General features: G+C 41.0%; 1 protein-coding gene across 9 annotated transcripts in view; it reads left to right on the forward strand.

The window, feature by feature from the left end:
* Positions 1–17357, forward strand: part of ZNF462 (zinc finger protein 462) — a 137249-nt gene that overhangs the window by 25204 nt on the left and 94688 nt on the right. The gene's annotated exons all lie outside the window — the stretch shown is intronic.

The following is a 17357-nucleotide window of genomic DNA, read 5'->3' on the forward strand; positions in this document are numbered from 1 at the left end:
TTAGGCAGGCAAGGGAGGAGGAAGCAGCCACTGTGCTTTAATGTCTCATATGCAGGAAGTAGGAAAAGGAAAAGAGATGCTGTCAGAACTTGATATTTGTAGCTGCTAATAATTTGAGCTATGGAATAGGCTTTCGTCTTTTCTTCTCCAGGAAGTCAGTTCCTCCAGGGCACCTTACGGGTACTGTATACTAAGTGATTTAGGCTTGGGAAATGTCATCTTAGTGGCATGCCACTGACTGTGCTCCACCACCGTCACCATCCTCCACTACCCCTTCCTCTCCCTCCCACCCACCGTGGAGACAGTGTTAGCAGAATATCTGTCATTCATCAATTAAATTGGATGGAGCTTTTTCATAGTCATACCTTTGGCTGAAACAAAGGGAAGTTACCTTATGTTGATTTCTGTATAAAAAGAAATTGCTACTGATCCACCCAAATAGCTGCTGCTACTGCCCGCCCCCCCCCCCCTTCCCTCCTATTAACAATAAAGAGGATGCACATGTTGACTGTGGACTAGCTCCTTATAGCTGCCCACCTGGCCTGGTGTGAAGCTACTGACTCTGATACTGGGCCACAGCTAAATAACCCATTTGTGAATCAGAATGGCTTTGACTTCTGGATCACACTAATTTGGGGTCTAGTCGTGTGCCTGATAAATAGTTGATCTTCAATGCACAGTTAGTGGATGAATGAATGACTGAACCAGCTAAGCAAACATTGCCCCTAAGAAATAAGAAGTAACTTGGAAAGAAGAAGATTCTGCTTCAAAGCAATGTGTGTGGTCAACATAACTTTTTAAGGATGTTTTCTGTATTAATCTTCAACAAAAAGGAAAATGACCCTGTTTTAAAATTTGATAGACCAGACACTTTGGCTTCCTAAGAAAATGCAGGGAAGTTATTCATGTGTTCTCTATCCCCCAAAACAACTGTCAGCAGTACTACCACAAAAAAAAATCCCCACACACATTAAAGAGGGTGGCACAGAACAAACATCGTTAAGGATACTGGATGTTCTTTCTCCATCCTTCCTTCGAGCTTTAAAGGTCTCATAAGCAGTGGGAAGAATGTTGTTTTGGAAGAGTAGAAGAGGAGAAACAATTGAGTAGAAAGAAGAACGTGGAGGAAATGTCTCTAATTGATGGTAATCTGGTGGTAACAGAAAACAGTGGTCATGGCCTAAGAACTCATAGTCATGTCCTTGGCATGCTTAGAAGCTCCAAGAATGGAAGATAGTCTTTTCAAAGTTATTTTGAGGAGTTGGACACTACCTACTAGGCTTCTAATGCTTACCCAAGTTAAGAGGTTGAAGTGCCTCCAAGGCTTTAAGTAGCAGCTGAACATGTGATCTTGTTAACCCTGAGATGTTGTTGAATAGTGACTCAGATCACAGTGGCAAACGATCCTGTCCTGTTCCAGCTGCCCCAGCAGAAATCAGCTGGGGTCACCCTGTAGACAGATGGTACAGAGTTCATATCAAAACTTCAGAACAAGGACAACTTGAATGGGCTGTCCTGCACATGGGACTTATGTTAAGGGCTGCTTGGTTGTTTTGGAAGCGTCTGACTCATAAGTGTTGCCAGTTTCTACCTCCACCCCTACACCTTACCCTCTTATAAACCACTTGAACAGAAGGGGAGGATGCCAGAGAGAGTCATGAGTTCTCGTAATGATTTGCTCTTTGGATGTTTCCTCATCTAGATAGATGGATGTTTTGTTTCCCCCCCCAAAAAAGGTAAAGTGTACCCTAGGTAATCAAAAAAAACGTGTGATGCCTATTTTGAATAAAATAACAGATAAACAGATTGTATTTTCCTAAATAATAATTAGGAGGTAACTCATACCCAAGAAGCTGGTTTGTTGGCCTTCTGTGAGAGGAGGTAGCTGCATAATGACTCACTGAACATTACTAATTTAGTACAAAAGAAAAATGGGGGTAGGGTGGTAAGAAGGTGGTTGAGCTTCTTACCTCACCAGACCACTCTTTAAACTTTCTCTGTCTTTTCATGACTTCAGTATGTTTATGTAAATCCAAAATTATTTTAAAGCTTAAAATGTCTTTCTGTTCAGCTGAGTGAATGTGCTGCCTATTTCAAAAGTTGATAATGACTCAAGGGTATCCAGCTCTCAAGATTCAAGCCACTGCATGTTGGCAATGATACTGAATCCCAGTTTTATAAATAAAATGCCAGGGTGCCGCCTTGAAGATCCAGACATAGTCTGTGAGCACATTCTAAATCTTGATCCATGGGTACACAGCAGTGTCAACTCAAAAAAAAAAAAAAAAATTAGCAAAAAACAAACCACACACACACACACACACACACACACACACACAGCATGTGCACACACCCAGAAGAGAGAGTCCAAAAGGGAATGGCTTACTGTCATCTGTCTTTAACGTAAGGTTACTGGTTATATTCAAAGAAATGAGATCCCAAGCCAGAATGGATCTGTGAAATCATCCTGCCCAGCCTCTTTATTTTGCATCCCTGGAAAGGCTAAAGTGATTTGTCCAGAGTCCACAACGTAAGAAGTTAGTTAGGGAAGCCTGAAATGCAATTTCAGTTTCCTGCCTCGGCCATCTATGCTTATTCCACTAGAACAGCGTTGGCAAGTAGCTTGTATTTCTTGTGCCCGTTTTGATTGATTGGTGGAGACTGCCCGGAGCTCCGCTTTGAGGATTCTGTGCCTTGTCGAGGCTTGTTGGAAAGGAGCGTGAAGATCAAGCAGAGAGGGCTGCAGTAGGCGGGAGAGGGTAAATGATAGGCAGTGGCACTTCCCCATAGTTGCTGTCCCTTACAATTATGTGTTTTGAAATCATAGACTTATTCTTTACCAAAACACTTTCTCACTTAGTGTTCATGATGTCTTCCTGTTTCCAAATGTTCTAAACCAAAGAAGATACTCAGTCAAGAGGCGACTCATTCAGAACCGCTTATCCAGGTGACTTACCCAGGGTCACTAAGTTGTTAGGTAGCAGTTGGAATCCGTGGTGGAGTGTTTGCTATGGTTTTTATCAACCAGCCCAAGAGCTCTCTTTCTGCATTGTTCGTATAGTTGTAACCTTGATACTGGTGAGGGATCACTCACCCTGTTTCACTCCCACCTTCTTACCCATTCTGCACGTTGTCCACAGTTTCCCTTTTATTGCCTGCGTGCTTTATGGGACCTCCTGGGCCATTTGGTAAAGTCTCCCTCTGTGGATGGTTCAGGGAGGCCGTTAACTTGGGAGGGTCACACAGTCAAGTTGTGGAAGAGAGCCAAGCTAGAACCCTGATGGTGACCATCACTGCTCCAAGATATTTCCTTAGAGGTTTCCTTCTTGCTACAACACATGTGATGTTGAAACCAGAGGGAACCTTGGAGAGGTTATTTATTTAATCTTATGTATAGCTAGAGATATGGAATCCAAGAACACTTAAAGAACCTGCCCAACCAAGGTAACTAAGTTATCAAATAGCACAAAACCCCTCTGAGTCTTGAGGAACAAAGCCAAACCCATGGTGTACATTTTTTTTTCCTTTACTTTTCTCTCTTTTCTTTATTTTAATGAGAAAAATGAGCTTTTATCACAAAGTTCACAGAGGTCAAGATCGCCTTACAACATATTAAAATCTAAGAGTTCTTATAGTTAAAAGGATGAAGTTGATTAGAAGAGGACTTTTTGGATTATCCTTACATGATGCATGTAGTAAATAATAAATTTAGAAGGAAACACTTTGATCATAAATTTCTTACCACAGGACCCTCATAAAATTTTTTTTTAAGATTTTATTTATTCATGAGGACACAGAGAGAGGCAGAGACATAGGTAGAGGGAGAAGCAGGCTCCCCGTGGGGAACCGATTTGGGACTCAATCCTAGGACCCTGGGATCACAACCTGAGCCAAAAAGGCAGACGCTCAACCCCTGAGCCACCCAGGTGCCCCCCTCAGAAGCTTTTAAGGATAATTTTGGAACCCATTCTGCTTCCAAAGATAGACTGATGTGAGGCCACGTGAGAGGTATAAATGTGCCTAGCAATCTGAAGAGTGCTGTGAACTTGAGATTGGCGCAGTGCTGGGCACATGAGGGTCGTTTGTTCTGTCACTGTGATTTTGGAGCACCTCCCACCAGAGCTCTGTCATGCTCACCGCTTGTATGAACCAAGAACACTTCGCCCTGGATAGAATCGGTGTTTGGGAGGGAGGAAGCTATGTTTCACGGGCAGAATAATCTGTTCACGTCTCATTTGAGATGAATACCATTGGTAACATATATAAAAGACCGGCAATTTCCCGTGTAGCCATTTGCCCCTCTTGGCTGGTCTGGAAAACAGAATCGAAGGTCTCCTGGTTGTTTTTGCGTCTTCAGCAGCAGACAGCTCCCCTGAGCAATGCTATCTCCATCTGTTCCCATTGGCCACTTCGTATCTACCCCGCTCCCCACCATATTAGCCCCTGAGGAAAGAAAGGTGTCCAGATTTCTAAGGGAGCTTGGTGCTCAAACAGGAGTCCACCCGTGGACCTCTTAGCAAGTAGGCGAGGTGGCCTACCTCGGATGCTTTGCTCTCTGCTGGAACATTTCCTTTTGAAGTGCCACCACTTACAGAATCATCAATAAAAACACTTCTCTTGCTCCTTGGGGAACCTCAATCTAACCTTGAGCCTTTGTTTTGGAAGATAATGGTATCTTTTCTACACAAACCTGGGAACAAACCACTCTTAATTCCTTTTCCTCCCAGTCAGTTGTTTTAGCAAAATGATCCCCTTTCACTTTAACAAAAAGGTTCTCTTTCTTGCATAAAATATTCCGGATGTGCTTTAACTTGCCTTGGGGTCATAGCACATGTCTTCCAGGACTGATGAGTCTTGTCAGTTGCCCCAGGGTGAGAACTTTAATAAGCAAATTGCACACACCTGGTTTTGCAAAATATTGGCCTAATGGGGCACCTAGGTGGAAGTTCGTACTTCCACTCCCTGTGTACACACCCTCCATCTCCACCCCTTTTAAAAGAGAGGCCTCAGAAATTGCTGCCTCTCCATTTATCTTGTAAAACTTTCCTGTCTCTTTGCTCCCCTGTTGTGATCGTTAACGAGCTCCGGTTGTTGCTGTCACTGCTGCTGTCTTGGATTTGAAAGTAATGGCAGTGATGGGATGTGGTATATGTATGGGGGAGTCTGGTTAAAAGGGAACAGGGCTGGCGAACTCTCTTTGTCAGAGCATGCATCCCCCTGCCCTGCTCTTTGATTTGTGGCTGCCATGGGTGTTTGCACAGCCTTTCCCTGCTCAGACTCTTCTTGGTTAGTTGAAAAGTGACAGCCTGTTTGCCTCTTTTTGGACACTGGACACCAGGCTTACCTGTCTTTCACTCTGTGCATTCATTTGATCATTCATTCAACCCTTTATTGAGCATTTGACTACTTGCCAGGCTTTGTGCTAAATATTGAGGGTTACAGAAATGAAAGACCCAGACCCTCACTGCCTCCTAGAAACTCATAATCTAGTTTTTACATCTCCAGTAGTTGGCAGGTCAAACACACTGACACACCTCAAAGATGCATTATTGATGCAGTTCTTTTGGATTCTGTGGTGTCTCATGGCCAAAGATCAACTTCCTCAAATAAAGCTATTTGGATGTCTTTCTAGCCACCCATTCTTTTGGCCATGTTGGGGTACCCAGGTGATCAGGATGCAAGATCAGCCCCTTAAAAAGCTGCAAGTAGCATTGATGTATATATATCCAGAGCAACTAATGGGCTTGACCATTTATTTGAGTGCTTTATGCTCTAGACTAGATTCCACATTGATCTTATATTACATCTGCCATCCTTCCAAGATGCTGGCAGGTTTCTTAGAGTAGGCTTTTCTGCGCTGGTCAACCTGTGTGTCATTGGATGACATTCTCCCTGACATGAAATTTATGAAATTTGGTGGTAGAATTTAGCTCCTAGGCCTTAAAAACATACAGCTTTCCTGGCTTTGACTAGGCTATGGATGGCCTCACTCTTCAAATCTGTTATCAGCCCATGCTCCACCATCATTTCCATATAGGTACCACAAAAGTTCCAGTCGTCAACCCAGTAGCACCTGAAGTGCTTCCAGGAACACTGGTGATCCCCTAGTCTCTCGCTTTGGAAGAGTTTCCCAAACATGTTTGGGAAGATTCTTTCATCCACTCCTAGAGTCCCTTTTTGACACATTTGAAACCATCCAGTCATATACTATCATATATGCCTCTGGCAGTTCTTTATTCGTGTCAATAAGCATGGCTATCCATTTGTTGTATTATGCAGTTAGGCTCAACGCCATTTGTGATGAGAAAATGTTGAGGCTTGTCCCTACTCACGCTGACATTTAGGCTTCCCTTCCTAGTATGGGTAAATGTCTCAGGTTAGCCAGATGTGTCTAGGTCAGAGGGCATATGCTTTGATATGGAATTCCAGAGGTCGTTCCCTGCCTTTGTCCTCTACACCAAAGCTCATGTCACTTGCATCATGCTGTGGCATGAAACAATATTGCATCGCAGGGAGTGCATAATAGACTGTGTTGTCCAATTATCATGAGATTACTGAATACTTTTGCCTGGAAACTTGCCAGCAATAGTGAACAAAGAGATGCCCCAAGCCACTTTCTCACCTTTATTCTTGAAGACTAAATGGCATTCTTAATGTCTGATGGTTTCCTCTGTACCCTTCTTATTGAGTAAAGAATAAGGCAAGCTTTTTTTCCCCCTTTGACAAAGAATGTGGCTAGTACGGGAAACCAAGATTTTTAGCTAATTTGATGAGAGTTGGTAAAAAGTCAAAGATGGAACAGAAAATACATAGGTTGGAAAAGGAGATGACCAATTTCTAGGAAGTGGGAGATTGTTTGATATATTTACAGTAATAAAGAAAAGTTCTTCCGGAAACAAAAAGTATTGCAGAAATAATAAAAAGAGGCCAAAAAAAAAAAAAAAAAAAAGGTGCATTTCCCCAGCAAGCAAACTGTGAAGCCCATACTTTTTGTTACTGGAAGTTCTGACATTTCTTGACTTCTCCAACTTTCTTGATTTTCAAAATCTAACATTTAATTCCAAAATCTTTATTCATCTCTGTGTTTTCGTTCTCTGCGAGTTATCTGTGTCCTCTGAAAGTTTAAAAACAAGTGATATTTTTTTTCTCATCTCTGTTGGCGGAGACACACAATGGGCTGCCTTTCCCCTTCTCTGTGGAAAGAATGGAAATATGGTAAGCAGCCAGCGGAGCTCCATACGGATTGACATTCCTTGCTTCTGCTTTTGAAGTTAAGATGGTCACGAGAGAGAAAAATATTTTCGGTTCCAAGCCTAAGAAAAGGACATTCCTTTTCGTCTTGGCACTCTTGTTTTCATGGTGTTGATTTCCCCTAGAATCATCTTCATTCCCATTAATAAGTCACATCTGAAAATGAAATCACTTTCGTAAGTTCTTTTCCTCTCCACACCCTTGGTTATAGAGAAGGTGACGTTTTCTTAGATTTATCTGAAGTAGCTTAGATATATTTTCCTGGCATTTTTTTTTGTTCTGGGTTAGTTCCCACTGTTGATCAAGCATACTCAAGAGAGGTTTCCAGAGCCCTGAGAGATCCATCCATGCATTTTGTTCTGTTAAACAAAGAAAAAATTCGAAAAAAGAAAAAGTTTAGTTTTCACCTTGCTTTAGAGAAGGAAATCTCAGAGGAATCATTTTCCTTTTAGGAAAATTGGGGTTTGTAGGTTAAATTCCACATTATACAAATTCCCTAATGACAAAGAAGCTTCGCGATCAACAATCTTTCTTCAAAATGCATTTCTGTATTGAAAGAGAGGATTCCATTTGAGGCTGTTGATTAAGACATGAAGATGAGGTCTGAAATTGGTGGTGGCCCAAGGTCATTGGTAGAACTAATGGACCATTTGAAAATTATTAGCAGCTGGTTTAATAGAGCTGTAATAACTACAGCTGTGTGAGAAAATCCAAGTACAAGGTACTTGGAATGTCCCTTTGAGGTCCTTTCCTATTGTTCTAGAATAATCCTGACATCCATTTAGCAAAAGTGCAACTTGGACAAAAGATTAGGTAGACTGTGTACATGAGTGTGTAATACAGGCTTTATTTGGTTTAGGACTTTGACTATATTTAAAAAAAAAAAATTGGCATCATTAAGCTTCTCCTACAACCAGCACATCTCTGTGTCCCCCACAATAGCACCACAACTTCGGAGTGTTACAGTGTTTGAGAATTTTAATGGGTTATCTAAGCAGTGTGTTCTCTCTTTGCGCTTAACATTTTTTATTAAAAATTTTAATCATATCAAAGGATTTATGGGGTTTAATTTGCCAGACTCCAAGGCAGTAGAGAAAAAGACAACTGGAGGAGATGCCATACTTTCTAAAACACACCTTTTCTTCAAACAGAAATGATGTTTCCAGTTTTATACTCAATAGAAGAATAATTTGCTTAGAACTTTGCTTTCATACCTGGACATGCATACATGTAGGCACGTCTGTATGCATATGTAAATAACATTTGGTCTGTACAGAAATATGCCCGTTTCCTCCGTCTGTCATCTGTACCTTGCTTATAACCCAGAGACTTGACATGGAAGGGAAATGCAGAGAGCATTCCACCCGTTAATGAGTTCCACAGCCATGAGTCACCCTGGCCCCAGGCTTCTCCTTGGCCTCATCCTATTCCTGCTCTCAGAGTCAGAGGTCTACATCTCCAGTTCCTCACTTTGGAACTGGGGAAGAAGGTGGGAGATGACACAGCTAACATAATTCCCAAAATATATTACCAAGACACAAAAGTGTGGACATCAGGTTTAGATCAATCCCTGCCTTATGTTGATTTGCGAAACTCTTTATAAATAAGACCAAGGGCTTTAAGTGTATGTTATGTAAATGTGTTCTGTACAATGGCTCCATGAAGCAGATAGGTTCTCTGTGACCCACAGAGGTCAAATGACTTCCCCAAAGCTACAGCTGGTTGAAAGCCAGAACAAAGTCCCAGATCTTGTCTTCTGACCAGCCCTTTCCAGTACACCATGGATGACTCACCCATGAATAACAAATGCTTTGTAGGTTTTTAAAGGAAGTTGGGGATATTCAGGAGACATCCTCTAACCTTGTGAGGGTGTATCATCATGGAAGGAAATCACCATGCTCTTCATGGAATAATCTTCCTCAGGGCCAGTGGCCAAGATGGTTTGCTATGGCTTATGTAGGTTGGATTGGACACGAGTGAGGACACGGTAAAGATTAGATGAAATAGCAAATGTCCCTGAAACAGTAAACAGTCCTGTCATGGTACTTTCCCTTTGCCTTTACTTCACTCAGAAGAGATGTATTCCAGTTCATCCCCAGATCAAAGCAACAGGCTCTAATAGAGAAGGGAAAGGGGAAATGCTCATGGTACTCGAGAGGACAGACACTATCAAATTACCCACTGTGTTTGTTGTTGAATCTTAAGTGTATTATTGTGTAGTGGATCCCATTTTCCTGTGATTCCTATTTCGAGGAGGAGAAAACAGAGGCTCAGACAGGTTAAGTAACTTACACATGGTCACATCAGTTAGGCGTCAGTGCAGGGATGGGAACACAGGTCAGCTGTGCCCTTTCCATTGTGCAGTGCTGCCTACAGACTTCTCAGATTGTTGAGAAACATACTGGCATTGCTGGAGGAGTAGAGATGTCCATGCAAATAATGGCTAAAAATTAGTGACAAATAATTTTTATGTAGCACGTCATTTAATCTGTACTGTCATCCTATGAAATAGTACTACCGTTTTGAACCTGGATTCAAACCCAGGCAAGTGGGCTCCAAGCCCATGCTCTTAACTGCCATGCAGGATACTGCTCTGCAGGCCAAGTGCCAGGTTCAAAATAGCCCTGGTTGGCCCAAGGTGTTTTTCAACCAGATCATCTCTGGGGGTGGGGGTGGGGGGGTGCATTATGAAAACGACCAGTTTAACAGCAAAGGTAAAGAAATTGTGGTTTGGGGAAGTCCTTTGTATCTCTGTAATTACAGAGATAAGCTACCAAGATATTATTTCAGTAATCCACAAAGCTTGATGTGACACCTTCCTTGTTGAATGGAAGGGATCTCTAGCTGGTTCATCTTTATCTTAAGGAAAATGTAAAGGTATTGCAGGGCTCTGAGCCAGGGAACAGATGTGATTAGATAAGCATTTTAAATCTCTCAGTCCAGATGTTCAGCTGCAGTAGGTGACTACCTTCAGGTGAGTTCCAGTGCAGACTCTATTGAATAAGTACTTTGTTCAAGTACCTGAAGTACCCGATGGTTGTCTGAGTCTGTACTGTCCGCTATAGTAGCTCTGTTGAACATTTGAAAAACACCTGGTCTCAATGGAGATTTTGCTGTATGTCTAAAATATGTTGAATTTTGAGACTTAGTAGATTAAAAAAAAAAAGAATGTGTAAAATGTCTCATTAACTTGTGTTTATATTGAGTATATGTGAAAATAATAGTTTGGATATATTAGGCTAAATGGAATATATTATTGAAATTAATTATACCTATTTCTGGCTGCTAGAAATATTTAATTTACATACATGGCTTGCAGGATATTTCCTTCTGGTCTAGGTAATTTTCTTGCTATCTAGTTAAATAGAAAGTATCTAAAAAGGCCATTATCATAGGTTGATGCGCTGTCTCTGAGTACCATCTGGCTGAAATGTTCCAACCTACGGACTCTTGCTTCTTAAAGTTCTTGGGTGACATTATATACTTTCATTGGCACTGTTCTTTTTAAAATACAGTTAAGAATATAATTTTTCTTGCACCGTCACTGAAGAACTAACTGTTCCTGACTTTTTTTTTTTTTTTTTTTAAACTTGGACCACATCTCATTGTTTACTCTAGGTGGTAAACTGGTTATTAGATAGAGTTCACAGAGAGTTAGCTGTTGTCCTTATCTCCCTTCTAAATGTTTAGGTTTGACCCCACCCCCGCCCCCTTCACCTCCAGAGTATCCTCCTAGCCAGACCCTCTTTCTCTCATCCCTGGACCATCTCAGCAGCTACTTCAGCAGCTTCTGTCTCCCCCCACCCCGCTCCCCCTCCCAGCCTCAGAAGTCCTTCATACTGCTGCCAAAATAATCTTGAGAGGACACAGCTTTCATTATATCACATTCTCCTGATGAAGGATGATAAGAGTTCCCTGTTGCTGTCCCAATGTAGGTAGAGGGGGAAGGATCTGACATATGAGACTCCATAGATGTTATCTGTTTAATCCCTAGGAGATGGATATTTTTAGCTCCATATTTTTAATCCCTAGGAGATGGATATTTTTAGCGCCATTATACAGGTGAGGAAGCAGTTCTGTATGGTGCCTAAGGTCAAAGGGTAGGCCATAAAGCTAGATCCTGACTGCTAGGGTGAGGTCCTATCGTGTTTCTTTGCTAAAACCTAATGCTAGTTCTGTTGACCATGATGGCTGCCCAGCTTTTAAAAACATTCATTATTAAACCCATGGACTCACTGTGTCCTTTGCTTTCCTAGTTGTTCTAATCATCTTTGTGCTTGGAAAATGTACCATAACAATCCATGCTTCATTATGGAGTGTTTAGAATTCTTCATTCTCTAATTTTTTTTAATGTTAAGTCTTGTCCCAACTGTATTTTTAAACTTCTGTTGGAAAGAACATGCCTTTTCCCTGTCTTTTGTGCCCTCCCCACCATGTCCCCATGTTCCTTGTTTTTATCCCATGTCTAGAGCCATACCAGCTACCTAGAAGGCACTCAAATGTTCAATAATTGGATGGTATTGGCACATGGTCGCTGATCAATAAATACGTATTTTTGGCTCAATGGAAAATGATTTTTCTTTTAAATGAGGGCAGAGAACGCTAGGTCAGTGGCTCCCTCTTCACTAGTCTGGATGTGTGACGAAATGGCCGTTGGCAATGACAAGACACCTCTAAGCCAAACCTTACCTCATTGAGTCTCAGATTTCCTACCTTATCTCAGTCATGGGATGAGATGGTCATGACTGGTGGCCCATATATCTCCAGGGGGTTAATGGATTATATTGCTTCTAGTATTTCCTGGAGGGACATTTAAGATATTCTCTACCTGTTTGGGAGTAGATTCAGGGCAGAGTTGTGGTCTCCCATAAGGACTCTTGGAACAAAACTGAACATTAGGTGGAATGGTCAGTCACTGGGGTCAACGGATTGATTAAAGTTGTGATCATTTATGTGTTTCTGCTAAACTTTGCTTTTTCAAATTGTGTGGGACACATCTGCTCCTGCCTGAAGTTTATGAAGAGCGCTAGCAAAGCATTGACATTTGGTCTGTTTGCTAATCGGCAGTTAGTGTTCCGTGGTCAGTCTTGGCTGTACTCCTTTTGTTCACGTGCCCACATTATTGTGTGGACACATATTAAGTATTTAAACACCAAAGTGATCACACACCCACATGTTCCCTAAAATGTGGGTTGACTTGTTGGAACTGGGAGACTTTTTTTTAAGGGAGACTGTTTAGCTTGTTTACTTTTTTCTCTGAAAACACTTAAACCTTAAAAAGAATTTCCAGCTTGTAATAACCAAAATATATACAAACATTATAGAAGTTGGAATTCAGAGAAAGTGAAAGTTCTTTTTAACCCTACGCCCAGAGAAAACTTCTTTTAAGGGTTTGGGGCACAGATTGTCTCTTTCCTATATTTATATACTAGCACGTCGTTATTACTATTGTCATTTAAGTAACAATAGACTGTGCATTCTGTTTTGCAACTTACTTTTTCATTTATCTGAAATGTTAAGGAACACTTACTTAAGAATTCCTTAAGGAGAAGGACAGGTTTCATAAGGTGGGCAAAGGAGCTGGATACCTGGGGTTCTTAGCTTGGGTGACAGAGTTTTGCCGATGTCGTGCTGAACTTTGGCCCTCAGTGACCTCATTCTATTTTCATAAGTGGGTCTTTAAAGACCTTTATTTTTTAAGGTAATTCCGGAAGAAATAAACTGTTTGGAGACCTGTTACTTCTTTTCAAATCTGGCATTTCTCATTCCCCCCTAAATACACCAGTCTTCTGGAATGCAGGACTGTTTTATGAGTGCAAGTGGTATTTTGTAAGGACACTCTACTTGGTCTGAAATTTCATCGCCAGAGGCAGGAACAGTATAAGGAGCATGGTCATGTGCACCAGGAGGATGGAGGTAGAAACATATCATTAAGTTAAAAAAACTCCAGATCAGCTGGGAAGTCTTAAGACAAGGACAGCATTGAGATTAGGAAGGAGATGCCTTGTGCCTGAGAATAGAATACAGAGGGAAAGAGGCCCGCAGAAGGGTCCTGCTCATCTCCCTTGGGATGGCATCCAGCCCCATGGCATCCAGCCCCAAGGTCCCTAGCTCATGGTCACATGGGACTGAGGCTAAAGGCTTTTGCTGTTTCTGACCCTCAGCTCCTCTGTCAGCATCCCCCTCCACACATCTACACACAAATGTACACAGCCCATCAGTCCAGCTTGATTCCTTATTCCTGGAGACTAAAACATACTTTTCTCCACCTTTATAATTTCTCCAAAGGGATGCATGTTACAATTAAAGTTTCTTTTTAGTATGCATGAGTTTCTTTCCCTTGAAAATCTGTGTTAAAGTATGTCTCATAATAAGTTTGTTTCCAAGTAGAGGAAGGAAAGTGTGTGGAGGTTCCAGCCATTGGCTGAGGCTGAGAGGCTCAACCACACACACACAGTCCTAGCTCTCAAGGAACTCACTGTACACTGTGGGGAACAGGCAGTTAAGCATAACGACCTAGTGCTGTATACAAATTATAGTATAGCACATACTACCTAATTCTTTATGAAAAATGCTTGGGAGATTTAGGGGGCATCTAGGAAGGGTCTCAATCCAGTCCTGGGCGGCCAGGCAGGGCTTTCTAGAGAATGTGGTTCTCAACTGGGGCATGCACATGTGTGTGTGTGTATGTGTGTGTGTGTGTGTGTGTGTGTGTGTGTGTGATTTTTTCAATCCAATGGAAAACACTGTTGGATATACTCCTGGGGTTGTTGGGAGCAGGGGAGAGAGACGTTACTAACCTCTAGTGGGTAGAGGCCAGGATGCTACTAGACCTGGGACAAGGACACCCCCACCCCCAAATTCCCACCCCCACGTACCAAGGTTGAGAAACCCGGGCTGAACTGAGAATGAAGGATGAATGTAAGCCTGCGGTACTGGGGCTGGGTGAGGATGAAGACAGTCTGTGGAGTCCAGGGGAGAGAGTTACTTACAGGAGAGCATGGACTCTGGTGGAGAATGGCGTGGAAGTAGCGGCTCAGAGAGTCAGAATATCCTTTCATTGCTCTGAAGAAGGTTGTTTTGGAAGAATGCTACTTAGAAGTGCCAGGTGTAGAGGGCTGAAGGAGAACTAGGGAGCAGGAAAGCAGTTTGTCTGTGAAAAGGGAATTTATGGTAGTAATGGCAGTTATAATTAAGCCTTCGTGTATGTCGGAAACTGTGCCACATGCTTCATGTTCACTGTCCAGATTGTTCCACACAATAAACCTGTGAGATGTGGATTTTCTTTGTATGGATGAGGAGATAGGGGTTTGGAGAATTTAAATAATTGGTCAAGGATTCACACAGCTCATAAATCATGGAATTGGGATTCAACCCCAGGCATCTTGGACTATACCTGTATTGTTTCCGGAGGAAAGAAGATAGGCCAGAAGGACATGGGTTGAGTGGGAGTACTTGTGTGTATCTGTGTGTGTATGTGTGAGTGAGTTTTCAGATAGGAGTGATGTGGCGAGTAGAGAGAAATTGAAAATGCAGGTCACGTGGGCTCTCGGATAAGGAAGAAGAGGAATTGGATCAGGAGCCCGAGTTGAGGAATCAGTCTGAGATCACGGGGATTGGAAGTATGTCTTCCACTTGTGGCAAAAGAAGATGGAAAGGATGGGTACCCCTTGGGATGAGGAAGGGAAAGGCAGACAGAAGATGGAAACTTCTTCCTCTCAACTGGACACAGCCAAGAACGGGAGACAGGTAAACATCAGACTTCGGGGTAGAACTGAAACCAAGAATTTGCAGGGTCGCCAATCTGACGTCAAAGAAAAGTTGGGAGAAAACACTGATTTAAACAGATCCAAAGTTGAGATTTTTTTTCCAGGTGGTTATGAAGGAAAGACCATGAGTAAGGCTTCATACTTTAATTTTAGGGATTCATTCTCACAGTCTTCTTTTTCGCCTGCTTAAGTTCCTTTAAGGAGGTCAAGTGTAGCTTTTCTTTTCACAGAACTAAATGATTTGTCAGTGCATCGGTAGAGCAACTTGTTGCTTGAACATTGATTATATGTGGATATAATCGATTAAAAATTATCTTCATGACCTTATGACTGGAATTCCTAAGATCACTGGATATGCTTATCTGAGATTATTTATTTAAGGAGTTATTAAAGAATACCAAACAGGATAGAAAAAGAATGCCAGGGTTGGCAGGAGACTGAACTGAACATTCTTAGTAAGGTGAGCTGTAATAAAGCCATCAATAACCAATATGTTGCCAAATCACTTAAGTGCTTTATATTTGATGAGAGTTTTAAAGGTTCGAGTAATAAAGTCTTGTTGAAAAAGCTCTAAATTATTAAGTAGAAAATGACAGTGTTGTTCACCGGGGCCCACATCTGGGTCATTTACCTTATTTGTAGATTTTGGAAACTATCTTGTCTTTTCCAAGTGTTATTTATTTTATTTTCTTGTATAAATGCATTGGCTAGCATCTTCACAACAATGCTAAGTAAGTATAATCTTTGGTTTTAACTTGAGTTCTTCTAATGTTTTATGCTTAAGCATGATGCTGAATTATGTGTGTGTGTATCCATATATTCTATCTAACCAAACCACTTTTATTAGAAATAGATCCTGAATTTCATCCAATGCTGTCTGGCCTGTTCTGTATTGGTCAAATTATTTTTTCTCCTTTGACTCCTTAAGGCAGTGGAGTATAGATTTTCTGGTATTGAAATACTGCCTTCCTGCAGTGAATCCCATTTGATCGTGGAGTAATATTCCTTTAAGGTGCACAGGAATTTATTTGAACTCTCGCCTCAATATTTATAAGTGAATTGGTTGATTTTATTAACACTATGATTATTGTTTTGAGGGAAGCTTTTTGTTATCTGTGTCACGCTGGTTTAGAAATACATTGATGAAACTTAATGCTTTAGACTTTGGAGCAATTTCAAAAATATGTGATTTACTGATTCTTTGAAGGCTCTCTGGTGATTGGGTTGGCTCTTTGTCTCATTCCTAGTCTTCTATTGGTATGGTTTCTTCTTGGATTGATTTTGGTGTAATATATGTTTGTTTCTAGACAATCATCCATTACATTTAGGTTTACAAACATTACTATGAGTTGTACATAGTAATTTCTAAATATAGTTTATTATTATTTTCATTTACATTTGTGAATATTTTCTACTTTTTATCCTTAATTCTCTGTATTTCTGACCCATTACCCTCCCTCCCCCCAACACACACACACACACACACACACACACACACACACACACCTTTTTTCTTATTAGGCTCGCTATAGATTTTTATTTAATCTCATACAGTGTTAGATTTGTTTTAATGTGGCTACTTGGCCAGTTTCATTGTGTCTTGATTGTTTAATTCCTGATCTTCTATCTTTATCTTAATCAACTCCTTTCTTCCACATTTCTTCCTTTTTCTTTTCACTTGGGTTGGATATTTAATTCATTTAGCATTATTCCTTTTTTTTTAATTTAGCATTATTTCTTGATTTTTATAAGAATTATTATTTCAAAAAATTTATTATTTCATGGTTAGCAATTTTCATAGAGCTATGAAATTTCCTCTAAGTACAGCTTTACCAAATTCCATATATATATATGGAATGATATATATATATCATTTTAAAACAGAACTACATTCTGTACTTGAGTTTTCATTTCTGGTTAGTCCAGAAACTGTTGAAGAGAGTGTTAAAAAGGGTTTTCCAAGTGTTGGGAATTTTTTGTCGCCTCCTCCCCCAATTTTACTGCATTATAAGTAAAAGTGATGGACTTTTTTTTCTATTTGTAATTTATTATATCCTAATTCTGACATGATAGACTCCTGTAAACTTCCATGGGGATTTGAAAATCTTTGTAATGTACCACAGTTGCTTGAAATGAAAATGTGCTTTCTAGGGTGCCTGGGTGGGTCTGTCAGTTAAGTTAAGCATCTGCTTTTGGCCCTGGTCATGATCCCAGGGTCCTGGAATTGAGTCCTGCATTGGGCTCCCTGCTCAGCGGGGAGTCTGCTTCTCCTCTGCCCCTCCTCCCACTCTTTCTTTCTCTCTCAAATAAATGAACAAAATATATTTTTTAAAATGT

Source organism: Canis lupus, chromosome 10, assembly GCF_048164855.1.
Source record: "Canis lupus baileyi chromosome 10, mCanLup2.hap1, whole genome shotgun sequence".
NCBI lineage: Eukaryota > Metazoa > Chordata > Mammalia > Carnivora > Canidae > Canis > Canis lupus.